This window comes from Pantherophis guttatus, chromosome 3 (assembly GCF_059756535.1).
Source record: "Pantherophis guttatus breed Tessera chromosome 3, ASM5975653v1, whole genome shotgun sequence".
Classification (NCBI taxonomy): domain Eukaryota; kingdom Metazoa; phylum Chordata; class Lepidosauria; order Squamata; family Colubridae; genus Pantherophis; species Pantherophis guttatus.
The window spans coordinates 100,023,568-100,040,662 of record NC_142065.1 but is presented as its reverse complement, the minus strand read 5'-3'; the positions used below and the strand labels follow the sequence as shown (position 1 = coordinate 100,040,662).

The following is a 17,095-nucleotide window of genomic DNA, read 5'->3' as shown; positions in this document are numbered from 1 at the left end:
ACTAGCGTGGAAAAAGGAGTAAGATGCTAGAAAATGTAATCCAAGATGTGGTCCACCTAGTTTTACGTGACCCTATGCACAGCCTCAGCCGTCGGTTTCGCGACGCGGAAACGAAACATGAGGAGTAAGTGAGCTCAACCACTGACTGGGGCGTTTTTCCCCAGGACTTTTTTCCCTCCTGAAACGCTACTCCATGTTTTTTATTGCACCAACAGGTTGTACCTTCAAATGCTCACGTAGAAGCTAATCTTACTGGCTACAGAGAAGGGAAAACAGAAACTTCCGAGCGAATCTACGGGCGGCTGACTGGTCTGCTTTATTCCTTGCAACTGCCTCCACCGACGCTTTCCAGACCCTTCCCACGTGCACTTCGCCGACCGCCGGCCGTCATTCCACAAGTGAGTGACGTTAGCAAAGCGAAGTTCAACTTTGAGCGCCTCCTTAAACCCCTGGACCATCTGACTCCACAACTCCGCCCACTGGGCTCCGGTTGCGAATGAAAAGTCAGCCCAGCGGAGCCGAAAAGAGGAACGAGGGAGTGGGCGGAGGACAATCCAAAGGAGAATCCGATCTAGTTGGGTCGTGGGATGCGCCATCCTCGGGGCACCTAACCGCGCACCGACCACATTTGTAAGCCATATGCTTAGCATGCTTCATTGTAGCGAGAATGGTTGGGAGAGTGGAAAAACTTCTAGGTGCAGGAGAATGGAATAGAGGAGAGAGTTACCGTCTTAGCTACTGGGATAGACAAGCCGTTTGCTTCTTGCTTAGAAAGGAAAAGGCGCACTTTTTCCCCCAGGCTGAAAAATCAGACTGCTCCGTCTCGCTAACTTGCTGCAAGTTCGTAAAATTGAACGGGCGATGTTGCATTGCAAGGGAGGGGAAAGAGGGCTTTTTGTACCAGGAGGAGTTGCGACATGTTCATGTATTTGCGTAGCATATTTTGACCGGGTTGGAGAAGAAAAAAAAAAAAAGTTGCCTGAGTGGTGACATTGTGACTTTTACGGAACCGAGAATAATCGGCGCTTGGATGTTTCCCGCGTGTTTGACGATCCTAAGGAATACGGATTTCTGTTTCTAAGATCCGTAGGCGATCTAATATGCGTGTCCTTGCAAGCTATTCTTCCGTCTATCGGGCGTGCTTTTAATGAAATAATTTTGGGAGAGGGATGGTGTGTCTGGGTTTCGCTGAACAGAAACCGACAATGTGGCAATGTCGAGGTCGGGAGAAACATAGGAATGTTATTAGACGAGATAGTAAACATGTTCAAATGCAAACAGAGGGGTTTAGAATCCTTAAAAGATTCTCATACCTGGGAATAAACTCTGTTGAATATATTAGTAAGAATTACTCATGGGACTGATGTATTTTTGGGTAAGTAGATGGGTTGATATTTGTCCCTATTTATTCAAGGATCAACATAATTAGTGGAAGACTTATTTATGTTTCCCCCAGTTTATCTGTGACCCTGATATTTCACTTGTCTTTTCTAATTCTTGATAAAACTGCTCTTAATCTGTTATTAGACAAAGGTAGTGTATGAAATGGTTGAGTTATATTTTAGTCAAATGTGTTCAAATCTTGCGCTGCTTATAGTTATGTCAAACACCAGGTAGATTGTAGTATGCTTAATACAACAATAAGGAAACCTTTGGAATTGGGTAAGGAAGTCTTGGGTATTGTAACAAAATGGTCATCATGACATAACCAGACACAAAAAATCAAAAGGTTGATTCTCTACCATCTTCTTTTCCCCAGGTTATTTTTTTTGGAAAAATATTAGACTTATTTTTATGCCTTTTAAATCAGTTTTGACATCTGGTGGCTGCCCAGACAAGCTCTGCAGTCCTTTGCGGATGGTTTTTCAGAAATGGTTTGCCATTGCGTCCTTTCTAGAGTTGAGCGAAAGTGATTGGCCCAAAGTCATCTAACTGGCTTTATGCCAAAGGCAGGACCACAACTCATGGTCTTCTGGGATCTGCTGCCTTAACCTCTAGCCCAAACTGCTCATTAGATTTATATCTCATCTTAATTTGTACAGTTTAAGGCAACAGGCTGTAGTCATAATACTGCTTCTTATTTTCAATACAACAGTGAACCTGTGAAGTGGGTTGGGCTGAAAAAAAACCCCATTCCCCTAAAATCCCCTAGCCAGCTTTCAGCTCTGAGATTGGGCTAGAACTCACATTCTCCCAGTTTCTAGTGCAATACCTAAACCATTCCATCAACCCAGCGTCTTACTTTTACTTTTATAACAACAACAACAATAAGAAGAATAAGAATGGCTACAGCTGCCCTGTAAACTGCTGGTTCTGCTTCCCACTTACCTATTTTGTAATTATACAAAACAACCTAGGAGAAAACCACAGGGCATAGCAAGCAGAAACCGTGCATCATATGCCTTTGAAACTGCCTCCAGTGGAAAAATTTCTGGGAAAACTGTATGACTCTTAAAAACTTCCCAGTTGATAGTTCTATATAGGTTGTGTTTAGCCTGGAGATGAGAAGATTGTAGTAATGAATAATAACTGTCTTTAAATAGCTGAAAGGGGCCATCATGCAACAAAGGGGCAACATTGGTTTGGTTCTTTCAGAAGATAGGGTCATCAGTAGGTTAAGATGAGCAAGACAGAAAATGGTGACAGGACATCAGGAAAAATGTCTTAATGGTAAGACTTTTTCAACAATGGACAGACTGCCTCACTGAAGATGTTCAAACACTGTATGGGTGGACAAGGAATTGGTCTAGATCCGTGATGATGAACCTATGGCACATTGCCAGAGGTGGCACGCAGAGCCCTCTCTGCTGGCATGCATGCCATCGCCCCAGGTCAGATCTCCATGGCGTTTCTTTCGTGAGCTTCTGTTTCCCTTCAAACGACGAAACAAAAGCACACGGAAAGAAAAAGAGCTTACCTCTTGCTGCACTGCTGGTGTTGGGATGTCCCACCTCCTGCTGGCCAGCTGGTCTTTGGGTCTTTGCTGCGCATGCACACATGTCTGCGCACGCGCATGTTTGCACGTGCGCGTATTTGCGCATGTGCACCTTTCAGTTTGGGCATGCATGCGCACAGTTTGGGCACTTGGTGTCTAAAAGGTTCGCAATCACTGGTTTAGATGATTTTCAATATTCCTTCTAATCTTTATATTCTGTGACACAGACATCAAAGAAGATATTTATGGATACCACATTTCTTGCCCTGACTTAAAATGTCTTCTTTTACCATGCCATCTTCTTATGCTGCATTATCAAAGAGAAAGAAGGAGGAAGTTGCAAAGTGTGGAGGCAATAATCTTTTATCTATCCTGCCTCTGTAGATGGAGCAGATAAAGATTGAATTCAATAGGCAGACATCCCAGTTTTGGGTTACCAGGAGATGGAATTCAGAAGAGAAGGAACCAAAGTCCCTTGATCACTTCAGTTGTTGCTCAAGTCCTCAACTCTTCTTAACTCCTTTGTCCTAGTAATTCAGCCTACCATATCAGGTGAGAATCCACATGTTTATGTCCAGGATGCGAGGGGTCTGTAAATATTTTCACAGCCCTCTTTTTGACTTGTGCAGTATACAGGTCCTCAATCTAAGGCAGGTTGGTAATAATTGTTTTTTCTGCAGTTCTAATTTTCCTCTGAAGTCTGTGTCTGTCTTGTTGGGTTGCAGAACCAAACCAGATAGTTATAGAGGTGCAGGTGACAATAATTCCTCTGTAGAACTGTATCAGCAGCTCCTTGGGCAGTTTGTGCTTTCTGAGTTGGCGCAGAAAGAACATTGTTGTGCTTTTTTGATGACGTTTTTGATGTTAGGTGTCCATTTTAGGTCTTGTTCCAAGAAGCAAGCAGAACCTATAGGTTGAGGCAGAGAAATTAGTGATGGTTTTGGGCAGGAACAACTGCTTTCTCCTCAAAACTATTCAGTAGAAGAATTGGATAGTTTTTAGTAACTCATCCTTTTGATTGCTTATCCTCCGCCTCCCTTTTAAACTCCAGCCTTTTTGGAAAATGTACTGCAAGGAACTAGTTTGAATTCAAAGGGAATGAATGAAATAGAGCTGCTTCTCAGTCATCATTTTCTCACTAAATTTTCTGATGGTTGAGCTAGTTAGGCCCAATCTTATGACATCCAAAATAAGTTTACAGATAAGAAGGAAGGAATTTTGTCTTGCTTTTTAGAATTTGATGGAAGTCAGGAAGATCTTTTTGCTTTGGTTTTTTTCCAGCAGGTATTGCAAAGCAGGGACAATGATTAATTTGCATGAGCATTACATACAATATGTCTCTGAACAAAACTTGGCAGTTGGAATAGACACAGCATTTTTGGCACCAATTTGGAAGCCGCTTGCTAATGCTGCCTCTCAGATGTTTTTTAACTTATGAGACTAGTGATGTTCTATGTTTTCCTGAAAGATAGCCTGTCTGGACAACCAATGACATTGACTCAAGCAGTGATTGTGAGTAGTATTTATGTCATGTTGTCCATGCAGTAGAAAATTGTGGGTGTGAATGTAGTACTAGAAAACAACTTAGTATGTACAGTTAGGAAGAATTTAACTTTCTTCCTCTCTATTGGCTTTTCCTTTCAAATAGTCCTTCCTTGACTGGCTGTTAAAACAGAAGTAATTTTTTTTAAATGGCTGACAGTTGTTCTTAGAAAGAATATTTGCAGTGGAGTTTAAGATGAATGTAAGAAAGGTTGAGGTCACATACCTCTCTCTACTGCTAATACAGATTTAGGGAACCAATTTCCTGAGAAAATGTTCATTCATCTTCCGTCACTTATTGTCCAAAAGACAGGATGATTATATTGCTTAGAGGAGACTGTTCTTTTATACAATGGCAAGCAGAACAATAGTTCTTTTAAAGAATGGCAAGCAAAGCTATGTTCCCTACCAAGGAAGGGCTGGCATGTTGTAGTAGATTCCTACAATATAATATATCATTTCTTCTTGCCTTAATAAGAAGCTGTTAATGTTGCAATTATGCTGTAGTGAGCATGGAGATAGAGCATGGAGATATACATACCCTGTTTCCCTGAAAATAAGACATCCCCTGATAATAAGCCCAATCAGGCTTTTGAGCGCATGCGCTAAAATAAGCCTCCTTCCCTGAAAATATTTAAACGCATGCGCAGCCAGTCCCCACCATTTCCTCTGGTTACGGTTAGGGAGGCAGAGCTGGAAATCAGGTAAGACTGCAAGAGGAGCCCCGTCTTGCTCCATGTGCCCCAAAATACTAAGACCTCTCTGAAAATAAGGCCAAGTGCTTATTTTGGGGTTCAAAAAATATAAGACAGGGTCTTATTTTGTGGGAAACACGGTAGTAGGACAAGCCTGATTGCATATCTGTTTATATCTTGGGAATGGTAGAACCAAAGGACTGTTAATACTCTTGTAGATATCAAACGAGTGAGATTCATAAATAATCTATAATCCTCAATGGAACTGCATAGAGGGAACTGTTCAGTGGAGTAGGGCCCGTACTCTTCAATATTTTCATCAATGATTTAGATCAAATTTTCAGATGACACCAAGCTGGCAAGAATAACTTTAGACTTGAACACTATCTAACAAAATGAAATTCAATGTAGAGAAAAGTAAGGTTCTATATTTAGGCAAGAAAAACCAAATGCACAGGTATAGTATATGTGGTTCCTGGTTCAATAGTGATAACTGTAAGACGGATCTTACATTCCTAATAGACAGTCATTTAAATATGAGCCAGCAGTGTGATGCAGCTGTCAAAAAAGCCAACTCAGTCCTAGGTTGCATTAATAGATGGATAGAATCAAGGTCACATGAAGTGTTAGTATCACTTTATAATGCCTTGGAATATTGCATCTAGTTTTGGTCACCACAATATTAAAAAGATGCTGAGACTCTAGGAAGAGTACAGAGAACAGCAATAAAGGTGATTAGGGGACTGGAGGATAAAGCATATGAACAGTTCCAGGAATTGGGTGTGTTTAGTTTAATGAAAAGAATGAATAGAGGTGACATGATAGCAGTGTTCCAAATGTAAAGGGCTGCCAAAAAGAAGAGAGGGTCAACCTGTTTTCCAAAGGACCTGAAATCAGGACAAGAAGCTATGGATGGAAACTAATCAAGAAGAGAAGCAGCCCAGAACTAAGGATAAATTTCTTAACAGAACAATTAACCTATGGAAGGGCTTGCCATCAGAAGTTGTGGGTGCTTCAACACTGGAGTTTTTAAAGAAGAGATTAGACAACCATTTACCTGAAATGATATAGGATTTCCTGCCTGAGCAGAGGGTTGGACTAGGAGACTTCCAAGGTGCCTTTCAACTCTGTTATTCTGTTTTTTTGAATTTACACTATTAAATAAACTTGGTAAAGTCCAAGTCACCTCTTAAAAATTTATTGCATGGACAGCAACCCACTCTTACCTTTAATTGTTTGGTTATGTTCAATTTATATGGATTACTACTAATCTATTCTTCAGAAGTCTTGGTAACTGCACTTCCACTTTAAAATTGTTTTTGTGTCAAATTGTATGTCCCAATATTTGAGCACTACCTTGAAATAGTGAAAGATAAAGAGAAGTATTAAGCAAGGATATTTCGAAATTTCCTTGTATGAAAATTTTTCCTGAAAAAAAAAAAGTAAGAGCACTCACTCCTCACAACATTGTTAATACTTTTTTTTAAAAAACAAAGAACTCTTGATGTTAGAACAGATTTCCCCAGATTCTCAATTTTCATCAAATTATTCTTTTAAGCATCAAAGCGAATGTTAAATGAATTCAAATAGGGCTGTGTAATAGATAATTGTAAACCCCTGGCCAAGGCTAAATTGGTGCAAAGCTGATTCTAACTGATTTGCGGTGGCAGAGATTAAAGGAACAAGCTCTCCTACTTCACCCTGGTTTAGAAATTCCCTAGGAGGTACCACCCAGTAATTAGAGAATCTATTCTAGGACTTCAGCCTTAAATCTGAACAATGGCAAGTGCAGGGAAATCAGGAGATACAGGCAGTTCAAATGAGTATAAAGATTTATTGCAAGCTTAAACTCTGTACAAGAATTGGACCATCTAATGGCCAAAGAAAGTGAGCATAAGATAAGAGAGGCATTCAAGGTGGGCTGGACTTAGATCTCTTGTGAGTCCGCAGTGATTTCTTACTTATGACACATTTGATCCAGTGGTGAAATCCAATTTTTTTTACTACCGGTTCTGTGGTCGTGGCTTGGTGGGCATGGCTTGGTGGGCGTGGCAGGGAAAGGATACTGCAAAATATCCATTCCCACCCCACTCCAGGGAAGGATACTACAAAATCCCCATTCCCTCCCCACTCCTGGGGAGAAGGATATTGCAAAAGCTCCATTCCCACCCTACTATGGGGTCAGCCAGAGGTGGTATTTGTCGGTTCTCTGAACTACTCAAAATTTCTGCTACCGGTTCTCTAGAACCTGCTGGATTTCACCCCCTGATTTGATCCCTCCCTCAGGCTCAGTCTGGTCATCTCCTACAAATATTCTCTAATAAACAGATGTCATTGTTAAATGTCAAGTTCATCTTTGAATTAATAAACAAGTATAATTATAACAACATACAGGTGCAAACAGATTAAATTTGTATTTCAAATTGCATACAGATATTAAAAAGCCTAATCTGAAAATTTACAATACAATAATGCACATACAACATAACATTTAGATATATATTAAAAGCCTTACTTTTTGTAAACCTCAATGGTAATTTACTGTAGCTGAATAACAGATGTTGTTGTAATGAATGAGTTATTATGCCATAGGACAAGCTCATCATGACAAGCAGTTTGGTTCTTGTAATAAAGCTATTAAATAAGAGAAAGTCCCATTGAAGTCATTGTGTTGTAATTTCAACCACAGGATGGTGTACGCAGGTCACTCCAATGTTTAAAATATATTTCATCATTAGATGTTCTGCATTGAAAGTTTTAGACTTTATTATTTGAACAATATGATATATATTTATATATATGATATATCTGTGTCTGTCTGTCTAGCATATCTATCTATCTATCTATCTATCTATCTATCTATCTATCTATCTATCTATCTATCTATCTATCTATCTATCTATCTATCAAAGTCTAACACTTTCAATGCAGTGCATCTAATGAGGATATATATAGGCGAAGCTGTTGAGCTACATACAGATAATCCTCAACCATTCTAAGTTACAATGACACTGAAAAACGTAGCTTAGACTTTTTAGGTGGCTCCTCACACTTAAAACTGTTGCAGCATCCCCATGTGATGAAAATTCGGGCACTTGGCAACCAATTCACATTTTTAATGGTGGAAGCGTCCCGGAGTCATATGATCACCATATGCAATGCTCCAAGCAAAGTCAATGGGAGAATGACTGCCTGATTCATTTAACAACTGCAGCAACTTACTTAACAGTAGCAAAAAAGGATGTGAACTCAGGCATGACTCATTTAACTACTAGTTTGTAAGCAGCAGAAGTTCTTGCTTGAGAATAGCATTCTGGTCCCAACTGAGGTCATAAGAAATAGGTTTCTTTAATTTTTGATTTAATTTTGTTACTACAAGACACATTTTAAAAAGACTTTAATATTGAGAGAGTGGGAAACTACAACTATTATCATATTTACTGAAAAATGTGGTCCCCAGAATAGCTGGGAGCCAGGTGGCATATACATTTCTATTTCTATTTCTATTTCTATTCCTATTTCTATTCCTATTCCTATTCCTATTCCTATTCCTATTCTATTCTATTCTATTCTATTCTATTCTATTCTATTCTATTCTATTCTATTCTATTCTATTCTATTCTATTCTATTCTATTTAATAAATTATAATCATTATCATGCTCTTGAAGAAGAAAACATAGGGAAAGGATATTTGTTAACTTGGAGACCTCCCAAATTTCCCCAAAGTTTATTTAATGGTCCATGTGTTCAGAAAGTTTGACAAACATTATTCTTGTCAAGGGACAAGATGTGTACAAAATGGGAATTGGAAGTGTCTTCAAATAGACTACAGGATGCGTGTTGATTTATCAAACTTAATTTACAAGTTAGACAAAAATGGGTCCTTTCCCCCAATCAGTACAAGTAACAATATTTTGTTTAAATTTCCTAGTTAGTTGTGTCCAGAAATCCTTTTTTATGTTAGGTTTAAATTGTATGCTAACTATAAATCACACATTTATAGATAAAGTAGCAGCTGGTAAGGTGGGGGAGAAATCAATGTTAATAAAAGTTTGGGTAAGTGCTATCAGTTATTATGTTTAAGTATGACATGTGAGCACTGTTACTGATGTAAGGATCCTTTGAACTCTACCGATTTCAAGGCTTTTGTTCTCCAGTCATAAATATTTACATTATATGCAAAAAAAACCAAAACACTACCCAGACTTGGCTATAAATATATTCCTGCTTTTCTTAGGCAGAATAATAATTGTTTGTGTTAGTGTCTTGCCATAACAATAGCATAATTGTTAGAATAAGGTAATGTTCCAGAAGTGGAATTGCCCATCTGGCAATTTCCCTGGTCAAAAGTCCAAATATGAATCCTATCTTGAAATAGTCTATGAAAAATTCTGCCCATCTCAAGGAGATGCAAAACTTGTATTGAGGGATAAAAGTTTGAAGTCTTTTTGGAATTCCATCCTGCTGTCTAGCCAGGAAACCAGCCTCCTTTCTAGGTCTGGTAGAGTTGGCCCTGATCCTGCACTATTTGCTCCTTACAGTAGAAAGAACGGCCCTCAACCTTTTGGGCACCAGGGACCGGTTCTATGGAGAGACATTTTTCCAGGAACTGGAGGGGACGTGGTTTCATGTGCTGCCTGCATCCTGCAGATGGGTCTTTGCTTGTTGACGTGGACCATGCCACAGCCCAGAGACTGGGAGTTGGGGACCTCTGCAGTAGAAGAAGCTGGTATTGCTGTGTTTATTGGTCAATACCTTGACAAGACATTTGGTTAGAGCAACTGTATAGTTTATAAACTTGAAATTAAGTTTTCTCACATTTTAGCAAGGGTTCTTTGTAGTTAATTCATTGTAATTAATGGTCAAGCTTGGAATGAGTTAAACAGACCTATGAATACCCAGGAAACATTGATAAGTAGTTTAATTGTGGAAAAGCTATTATGAAGGGATTGCAATAACTGCTGTTGTATCAAAAGCAAAACCTATTTATAGCAAAATCAGTGTACATATTGCTCATCTCCCTTTCTTGGGAGGGGCAGGACACTTCATGTTTCTTGGTTTGGTAAAGGATAGCTTTGATATTTTACTGTTTTCTCTGACATTTTGAGAATTAACTGTCGCACAAGGAACATTTTTGACCAATGAGCACACATGGCTTTGATAGTTTGTGAGGATTCTTACAAATGGTTGTTGTTACGAGCACCACAAACCTTAAATTACTCATTTCCTAGAATCATAAACTATAAGAGATGAAAGTGATCTTTATCACCAACTTGTCCATTGAAAGAAATTATTGTATAGTTTTCATTACCCAATCCTCTGTTATTGCATTGCCTCCAGTTTCAAACCAAATAATTGCTTCAAGTAATTATTGCTATTTCTGATGGCAAGCTAGATAAACTTATAAATAATTTATATTTGGTTTAGTACATTTGTTGTTTCATTTTTCAAGGTTTAACACTACACTAGCAAACTCACCCAAGAAAGAACATGGAAGTACAGTCCTAATTCGCACAATCCGTTTTTTCACAAATTATTATTTTCTGGTAGTAACTTTACATCATTCAGTCTGTTTAAGATGTTAGAATTTTTTTTTTTTAATTTGATTTATATGCCGCCCTTCTCTGGAGACTCAGGGCGGCTTACATTGCATTAAGCAATTAAGCAATTTGAGTCTTTTGCTCTCACAGTTGTGATAAAAGGATAGATCAGACTCATATTGGTTTTCATAAGATAACGGGACTTATTTACCTGGTTAAAAATTTATGTTACCCAAACAGAGCTTGGCTGAGCTTTATGTAGTCAGCACATTTAAGGGAAAAGATGGGAGAATGCTTGTTACAGAATTACAGGATAACAGAGTTGTAGGGGACCTTGGAGGTCTTCTAGTCCAATCCCTTGTTCAAGCAGGAGACACTATACCATTCTCGACAAATGGTGTCCAATCTCTTCTTAAAAGCTTCCAGTGATGGGACACTTACAACTTTTGGAGACAAGCCATTAATTGTAAGAAAGTTCTCCTTAGTTCTAGATCACTTTTCTCTTTGATAAGCTTCCATCTGTTATTCTTGTCCAACCCTCATGTGCTTTGGAGAATAGGTTGGCCCCTGATCTCTGTGACAGCTCATCAAATATTGGAAGACTGCTATCATGTTACCTCTAGTCCTCTTTGTTAGACTGGGCATGCTCAGTTTAGCTTGTGTTCAGCAGGAATGAACAGCCACCATGTCACCTGTAAATGGCTTAATGTAGGGATTGGCAATTGTTTCAGATGCCAGATACTACTCATGATCTCAAAAAAAGAAAGTTAAAATTTAATTAAAATGTAAAGCAATCAAATTTCATTGGTCATGCTATTTTGATCACTTTATAAAATATGTATTTATTTATCAAGGTTCCATAAAGGATCTCAATGGGTGTTGCCTTAATGTCTTTTGTTTAAAGACTTTCCAAAAATGCTGTTCAGTGTCCTACAACTTTAGTGATTTAATTCAGTAAAGAAGAATGAGTTGTTGACTTGAATGAGATGTTCAGGGACAAGAAGGATGTATGTTCTTGTTATAATCAGTGAAGGAAAGGGATCCTGCGCAGTTCTGTTAACTTCCTAATCTGTAGGAGAAGAGGCTGTGGGCTGAGTGAAGTGAGGACTCAGCCTAGAATTGTTACATGTCCACAAATGTTCCAAGTTCACCCACCCCCCTTGAATTTTGTTGACTTTTAGGTAAAAGTAAAGGTTCCCCTCGCACATATGTGCTAGTCGTTACCGACTCTAGGGGGTGGTGCTCATCTCTATTTCAAAGCCAAAGAGCCAGTGCTGTCCATGGTCATGTGGCTGGCATGACTAAACACCAAAGGCCAAAGGCGCACGGAACACTGTTACCTTCCCACCAAAGGTGTTCCTTATTTTTCTACTTGCATTTTTATGTGCTTTCAAACTGCTAGGTTAGCAGAAGCTGAGACAAGTAATGGGAGCTCACCTCATTACACGGCACTAGGGATTTGAACCACTGAATTGCTGACCTTTCGATCGACAAGCTCAGCGTCTTAGCCACTGAGCCACCACATCCCATAATTGTTGACTTTTATCTAGAGCCAATTTAGTGCTTACCATGACTTGACTAGATTCTTGTGCATAGACATGAACAATACAGCTCTGTGTATATAGCTCTGTGTATACAGCTCTATGTGTAAGTTGGGTTCCTTTTGCACAGTTACTAAAAATTCAGTCTGCTACAACTTGGATAACCATGTGGTAGGAATTAACCGTGGACTGTCCTTGTGGAAATCAAGAGATTGTTCTATCTAACCTTCCTATCAGTGTGATAATACAGAAATTGAGCCCATAAGTTATGATTAATCTTAACTATTATCTCCAGTGATCACTTTCTTCTATAGAGTAGGATGTCCTTGCTAATTACTAGATAGCGTATGTTGCAAGTTTGCTTGTTGTAATATTGCAATTGCATAACTAATTTGCTGGAAGTGTGTTTATATTTTAATGTCTGTACTTCTTGAAAGATGCCATAACATGTTAAAAATGTTGCAAGTAGATGTTAAAGATATTTTCAGTATAGCTGTCTACCGAAACTAGATGCTAAACATAGTGTGTTTATTATGTAGTAATAAAGCTGGGCCTAAAATTCACCATTTTGGCCTGTGGTTGCTCAGTTCTTGGTGCTGAAGTCAGTAATGAAAGGTGATAATGCTATTCTTTTTATTTAGCATGTCCCTTATTCAGAATTTCTGGGATCATTCATATCTGTTGATCCAATCAATGATCCAAGATTGATTACCTTTATGTATCATTTAATGGCTAGATTACATGCCAACAGTTTCTCCCCTAAAAAGTATAAGAATGTTTCAACTTTGAGGTTGAAACCAGAATCTGTGGAAAGGGTGGGAACCCTTCGCTTCCCAAATTTAGAATTGCTATACAGCTTCATTGCTGTATTTCATTGCAAACAGACTAATGCCTTAAACCGTTCTAAATAATCCGTACATTGAGTGCTCCTGTTTCCTTTTCTTTCTTGTTTTGGAGTTTGTGAAGAGGTTTTCATAAAAGATTTGGCTCTGATTTGCCAGAAGAATAAGGTGGGACGCAAAAAGCTGTTAAGTAGCATTCCAGGCCATGACTTTTTTTCAGTAGCAATTTTCAGTGTCAGGTTTTAAACTCCTTGAAAGCTGTTAGTTTTGAAAAACAGTTGAAAAACATGGCTTTAAGGAGCTGTTGCATGATTATCTGGAGCCAAATAGTGTACCATCTTTTTTACTTTTGCTAGTTCAGTAGTCCTTTTTTTGTACAATGTCTCCTTATGATTTATATAGGAAAATTAATATTTTCCAAATTGCCCTTAAAGTCAATTTGAATTAGTATTTGTTGTCCTCCTCAACTGATGCCCTCTAGATGTCCTTTGCCTAACATCTATGTTGTCTGTGGATGTGGCTATCCGTGAAGAGTATTTGGAAGCTACAGCTGATAGAGAATGCAGCAACTTAGTTACCAGCTAAGTCCAATTCAAGGTGTTGGTTATTAGCTTTAAAGTCATTATGACATGGATTCAAGGTATCTCCCCAATGTGATCAATTCGCTCGACCTTATCTGTCAAGGAATTCTGGCTGGCAGGGTCAAGGAGAAGAGCCTTTTCCACTGTGACCCCTGCCCTGTTGAACATTTTGTTGAACTATCTGCTTCCAGAGTTGAGATCTGCCTCCAAAACCTGGTTTTGCCAGCTGACTTGGTGCCCTGATGGGGATGCCCTTCATTGAAAGTGGTTGATGGGTTAAGAAAGAAGAGCTCACCCACATGCCATCTGCCCTTTAGTTTTTATTTAAATCTTTTAATTTTAACTGTTTTTATATTTATCTTTTTAACATTTTGTAACCATCCTGAGTTATTTTATCGGTGAGAGGGGTGGCATTTAAATTTAAGAAATAAATAAAAATAAAATCTTGTGTTCTACCTGATTTGTAATTACCAGATGTGAACCTGGGGGATCAAATGCAAATGAAGGGCATTGCACATTCAGTACAAAAAAAAAGAAAGGAAAATTTAGCCTAAAAGACCCATAATTTCAGCACCTAAAACTATAAAAATCCATATATTCTTCTTTCAATTCTTCAAATGCATTTTACATCTTTTCAACTTGCTGCATTACTTATGTCTGAAAGGAGGGAAGCTATAACTTAAGAAATAGAGGTATCTACTGAAATATCTAATCAGATCATATATTTCAACATATGATTTTCCAGGGAAGTACATTTACCTTTTTGCCACAGGACTTTAATTGTGTAATGTCCTGTCTAATGTGATATGAGAAACTTTGAATTTTTTTTGACCTTGTTAAATGGTTATCACTTCAAATTGGCAGTCGTGTCTTGTATGACCAGTTAGATTGCATAGCTCTCATTCTTAAAGAAAAATGTAGTCGGGTAACTTTAACTGTTTTTTTTTTTTGTCAAAACTGAAAGTAGGCTTAGACATTTTTATTACTAATCAAACAATTACAATGCATCAAGATTCAAGTTGTCTTTCAGGCTAATGGAACTCCCTTCCACTTGCCTATTTTTGGAGGTAATTTTCAAGGCAGACAACAAAAATGAGATCTATATTGAATATATGTTGACTTCTGCTGAGCTTGTAGATCGCAGCTATGCAGTAGTCCCTTCAAAGGAGCATAAAGTGTTCTTTAACCAAGAAAGTGACAATACTTCTCCGGACATATGTTCCTGAGCCCCATCTAGATCTCAGGGTTCGAAGACCCATCAAGCAATGCAAATTCATGAATGAATTAAACCCCATTTTACCCTTTCTCCAACTATGACCCTTATCTTTCCATACAACCCCATAGCTCTAAGAGTTCCCTGAATGGATGTTCTGTGGAAATTTGCAGCCCATTACATACTGTATTTTTCAGACATACAACATACCTATCTTTTTTGGTGAGGAAAACAAGAAAAAGTAATTTGCCTCTGCCTCTGCCTCCCAGCAATTTTGCCTCATTGCAGCAAACAGCCTGCTTTACTTTCATTTTCGTTTTCAGCATAGCTTGATTAGCACAAGAAAAAAAAAATCTGCTCCCAGCAATTTACCTCCTTGCAGCAAGCAGCAGAGGCCCGTACAAAACAGCTGAGAGCAAAACAGCTGAGAATAGGGAAGCCGATCCAATTTATGCTAATTTGGCTGTGCTGAAGCTGAAATGAGCTGTTCCTTCTTGCTACAAGGAGGTAAACTGCTGGGAAGCAGAGGCCAAAGGGTGGGGGCCAGTGGGTGGGTGGGGCTACATTCGGTGTATAAGATGCACTTAAATTTTCATCCCCTTTTAGGGGAGAAAAAAGTGCATCTTATATTCAAAAAAATATGGCACTTAACATAATCTGCAGTAGCTTTATCTATATTGAATTGCACTGCATATTTGAGGCTGACATCCTGATTGTTTGGTAGACATTTAAAGGCTTCTGACAATCAAATCAAATCAAATCAAACCTTTATTGTCAATGCACAACATGTGTACAATGAGATTGAATGAGCCTCCCTTGGTCCACCCCTCCTCCATCGAAAACACAGAATACATCTCAATAACTCAGTAAATAAAAGAAAAAAATCCCTAACCCAAATAAGTAATAACTGCACACATTCCCATATACATATATGTATATAACATTATATTATATTACACCGGTATAAACATGTTGCACGTTGCGCTGGCCCTGCAAGTCTATTATATTAAACCTGATTGTGCTGTCATGTTGCATTCAGAAGTCTGACGGCCCATGGATAAAAGCTATTTTTCAGCCTATTCGTTCAGCTGGCTATGCTGCTATATCTCCTGCCCGATGGTAGGAGAGTAAAGAAGTGCTGACAGGGTGTGAATCATCCCTGAGAATCCCCAAAGTCTATATCATGTTTAGCACTCGTTGAAGGAACATATGGCTGTTTTGTTGGTAACAAATGCCATTTTAAGCAGATGTGTAGGCAGATAATGAAGCAATAATTCTCTTCCTCTGCCCCCCCCACTTTATACATTAATTGTAAAGATTGGTCCCTTCTAAAAGCCCAGCAATGGCTTATATTTTAATTCTGATCATTTGCACATGTTCACATGTTACCAATGACTAATTTTTCTCTTTAGTGCTTTCTGTGAACAAGAAAGTGACATAATTAGCTATTAAAATGTGTTTGCTTATTTATATAGTGTTAAGCACTACTCCCATTTACCAGAAAGTAAGTCTCAGTGAGCTTAATAGCTATGTAGCTTAGTAGCTATTATTAGCTACTATTAGCTACTATTAGCTACTAGCTTAGTAGCTATTATTAAAAAATAATTTCTAAAATATTTGCATTGCTTTTTATTGAACTATTACAAGCGAATTATGCATACGACAAATTTAAGATGCATGCATAAAATGTGAAAAAAATCTTAAGACAACTTAGCAACCAGAACAGATATCTCAAAATAAAGATATGGGATAGTAAAACCTGAACCTTCCTATTGATAGTCAGGAGTTGCTAGCTATGATTTTGGAACAGGGAAAATACATTATTGTGCAGCATTGTAAACTTGAATTCTAGATGAGTTAGAATCTCTTAATGTGATTTCCCTTTCATGTGCAAGCAGCTGTTTTCATACATGGTATTTTTTATTGAATTTTTCATTGTTTTGCTTAGTTTACTAGATTGAGTTTAGTTTATTAGTGCTGTTTTTTAAATTAATTACACATATATTTTTCCAGAAATATTTGTTATGCAAAATGTTTTGTCCCTGCAGTCTTCACTTAAAGTTATTTTCTTGATATGCTACATCATTGAGTGCATCTTCTTGCATCATAGAATATTAAGCATCAAAGATAGACATGGAGGGTAATTATTCCACATTTACATTTTTGAAATGTTGTGAGGAATTATTTATGACAGTATGGAGGCTG

At 38.2% G+C, this 17,095-nt stretch overlaps 1 protein-coding gene across 4 annotated transcripts in view; it reads left to right on the top strand.

Moving 5' to 3' along the window:
* Positions 1-185: 185 nt before the first annotated feature.
* Positions 186-17,095, top strand: part of PLA2G4A (phospholipase A2 group IVA) — a 75,588-nt gene continuing 58,678 nt past the window's right edge. The window contains exon 1 of one of the 4 annotated variants that reach the window (XM_087890090.1): positions 186-630. The gene's annotated coding sequence lies outside the window, so the exon portion shown is untranslated. Of the gene's footprint in view, positions 631-699; positions 3,488-17,095 lie in introns of those variants that run through there. The other 3 variants (XM_087890092.1, XM_087890093.1, XM_087890091.1) reach the window with 3 other exon arrangements.